Source organism: Ruditapes philippinarum, unplaced genomic scaffold (genome assembly GCF_026571515.1).
Source record: "Ruditapes philippinarum isolate M1 unplaced genomic scaffold, ASM2657151v2 ctg4409_1_1_1_1, whole genome shotgun sequence".
Classification (NCBI taxonomy): Eukaryota; Metazoa; Mollusca; class Bivalvia; order Venerida; family Veneridae; genus Ruditapes; species Ruditapes philippinarum.
The window spans coordinates 255590-259763 of NW_026855991.1; positions in this window are offsets into that span (position 1 = coordinate 255590).

Genomic DNA, 4174 nt, shown 5'->3' on the forward strand with positions numbered 1-4174 from the left:
GGAAAATAATGCAGTGACACCTTGCTAGTCATATAAAATATATGCAAAACCGTAGTTTTGTAACTCATGAAGCTAATTAAGGGCAAGCACAATAGATTCCTTTACAAAATTTTGTCAATCTAGAAAAATTTGTTTGTCGTCTATACAATTATTACTGAATAGATCTGAGCTCATCAAAGACAAGCGATTTTTTTACTATACAGGATCATTTTACTCAAATAACTGTAATGAACTTTTCCTTTGTAGTTCAGCGGATGTTTAAAAATTCAAAGTTTTACCAGTTCTTGTTAGCTCACCTGAGCATGCTCAGGGTGAGCTTTTAGGATCGATGATTGTCCGTCGTCCGTCCGTTCACATTTAGTTGTTAACACTCTAGCGGTCGCATTTTTGCCTCAATCATCATCAAACTTGGTCAGGATGCTTATCTAGTTGATAGCTCGGATGAGTTCGAACATTGGTCATCTCGGATGAGAAACTAGGTCACAAGAGCTAAAAATAGAAAAACCTTGTTAACACTCTAGAGGTCACATTTTCCCCTCAATCATCATCAAACTTGGTCAGGATGTTTGTCTAGGTGATAGCTCGGATGAGTTCGAACATGGGTCATCTCGGATGAAAAAGTAGGTCACCGGAGCTAAAAATAGAAAAACCTTGTTAACACTCTAGCGGTCACATTTTTGCATCAATCATCATCAAACTTGGTCAGAATGCTTATCTAGTTGATAGCTCGGATGAGTTCGAACATGGGTCGTCTCGGATGAAAAAGTAGGTCACCGGAGCTAAAAATAGAAAAACCTTGTTAACACTCTAGCGGTCACATTTTTGCATCAATCATCATCAAACTTAATCAAAATGCTTGTCTAGGTAATAGCTCGGATGAGTTTGAACATGGGTCATATCGGATGAAAAAGTAGGTCACTGGAGCTAAAAATAGAAAAATCTTGTTAACACTCTAGTGGTCACAATTTTGACTCAATTGTCATCAAACTTGGTCAGGAAACTTGTCTAGGTCATTGCTGGGAATAAATCGAACATGGGACATCTCGGATGAAAAACTTGGTCACAGGAGCTAAAAAAAGAAAAATCTTGTTAACACTCTAGTGGCTACTGTTGTGATCCAAATATTCTGTTAATTGGTCTGAAAGTTTGTTTTGATGATTTCTAAGTTAAGATCGAACATGGGTCATCTTGGATGAAAAACTAGGTCTCACCGCCCAAATATGGAAAAACCTTGTTAACATTCTAGTGGTCACATTTTTGATTCAATTATCATCAAACTTGGTCAGGATGCTTGTCTAGGTAATTGCTTGGATGAGTTCGAAATTGCATGTGAAACTAGGTCACCGGAGCTAAAAATAGAAAAATCTTGTTAACACTCTAGTTGCTACTGCTTTGATCCAAGTATCCTGGAAATTGGTCTGAAAGTATGTTTTGATGATTTCTAGGTCAAGTTTGAATATGTGTCACCTGGGTAAAAAACTAGGTCGCACTGCTCAAATATGGATAATCCTTGTTAACACTGTAGTGGTCACATTTTTGACTCATCTGTCATGAGACTTGGTCAGAATGCTTGTCTAGGTAATTGTTTGGATGAGTTTGATAAGTCAGGTGAGCGATCTAGGGCCATCATGGCCCTCTTGTTAAATATTGACTTCTACTTAAGCCGGTGTTAGAGGTCGTGGATAGTAATTACACTATCTATTACCTCAATAAACAGACCAATTAAACCGGACCTGCAACATTTTCAATGTTTGGCTTTTTTTAGGAATTCTCTTTTCTTCTATTTTATACACAAAAACAGCAACTTATTTTCAAAACAATTGCAAGAACATTATTCTGCCAGACATTGAAATTACGTACATAGATCGTCATAAAATTGCACAATCATCCACATCCGTATTGTATTAGTTGTCCAACATATGTTATAAAATCAACCGATGCCATTTAATCAAAAAGCAAAATGTAATTGTGTTTGTAAATACATAAAATAAATAGCTAATATAATAATATTAAGTATGACGTCGTCAGCGGAACGAGAATATATCATTATTCGTCTGGTGAATTTATTTATGTATTACAAAAATGAATGGCATATTTATCCTTGGAGAACAAAATGTAACGTTGTTGAGGGTTGAAACTGTGTAGTCTACAATAAACATGAATAGCCTTAAAAACATTAATATTTGTAACTGTTTGTTAAAAGCATTTGCCATAAAAGATTTTTGCTATAATTTTAATATTCTGCTTTACAGCAATTTATGGCAAAAAGCTCTATCCGAAGGAAAATTTATCTGAGGTTTCCGCATGACACGATCCTTTTTCTTTGAAAGGCGGTTTGTTCCTTCTTCACATAATATTATAAAAAAGACGAAATACATACTTAAAATATTTTTAAAACTAACTATGCATTTTAATATGAAAATATAATATGAAAAGCATTGCTAAAGCATATTTATCTTGCTAGTACTTTTTCTTTATACAAAGGAAAGTAATTTCAATTATAAGTGTATCAGCGAAGAGGATTAGAGTTCTTTAGGAATAAGCGCGTTTGATAGCTTTATAATATCTCATTCAAATTTAATAGTGGTGGCAAGTATTATAATAGTTTCCCAAGATGAATCATTGTAATTGTTTAATGATACATCATTGGAAATCATTAAGCGTACAAAAGATTCAACCTTCTTAGAATATTATCAAAGCATAACATTTTATGTAAATTAATATAATATATTAAACTAATTTTTCTACATTTATATAAGATACCATTATAATAATAAATGATACATGAGTACCTCAGCAGAAAATGATGAAATATCGAATCATTGAGTAAGCATTAATTATAGTTCTAATACTACCATTCATTTAAATATTGGCAGTAGTCTCAAGTAAATCATTTAATTTGATTTTGAATTATTCGACTGCGTGTCTCCATCAAACATAACAATTCTCAATTTATACTCCGTTAATATGCATAAGTTAGACAGAAATATGACTGCTCACTCTATTTAATGGCTAGTTATTAGCAATGTACTAGTTATCATTCTTTGTATTTATGCAAATGATTTTTGAATGCATTTCCTGTCATAAATTTGGCAGTACGATATCTTCACTTTGAATGGTATTCATTAAATTTAACTTTTTTTCTGTTTTTAAGTGTTCTATTTATTTACTTATTTATTTATTTATTTAGTTATTTATTCATTTATTTATTTATTTTGAAAACATTATGAACGATTTTTTTAAATACTATTTTACAGATTGGTATACTTATATATCATCTAATTTTGTAATAATTTAGCGGATCATTACATAAGAAAGCTATACGCATAACGACATAAAAATGACATATCCATATTGTTTCAGTAAGATGCATCGAGACTTAATGTAAACCGTAAATATGTATAAGACTTTATTGATTTTGTTTCCCCCATTTTCCTTATAGCAATTTACCTTATTATTTACATGTGTGTGAATTAATTCTAAAATAAAAAAAAAATATTATATAATATTAAATATTAAATATATAAAATATTATATTTTCTTAATATTTTTTTTAAATGTAATAATTGTTATATATCTATCTATTTTACTTAAACAACTTCATATTCAATATTTAATGTCTTTCCAGACATCAAAATAACACAATATTTCAAAATGTTGCGGCATATTTTTTTTTATCTTTTTATTTACACTGAATATTATAATTTAAAAAAGATAGAAAATAATACAAGCATATATGTATTTAGTTTCTTTTAATCAATATACAATACAATTCATCTCTCTTTTCTCCCCCTGATAGAAAAGCACATTATGTGCTTAACATTTATAAGCACTCAATATTGTAAAAAAATGATACATATAGAAACATGAAAAATATAGTTGAACAATTCAAATTAAATTAAGACTTATGCGTCATACTTATAGGTTTGACACATCACAGCTTCAACCATTCTATGAGCTATATTGCTGTCAACTTCATTGAGTAGACCAGATCTCACAAGAGAATCTAGAGCCTGTAAACGATTATTAAATGGTCTTATAGTCATCTGATTACTATAAATGAAATCTCCATATCTATCAGGCGGCTTCTTGAGTCTATTACCTCTTCTAGGCTGTGGAATTGGTCTATCTTGGATATCAACATGTTCTGTGCTTACTTCCCCTGATTCTTGTG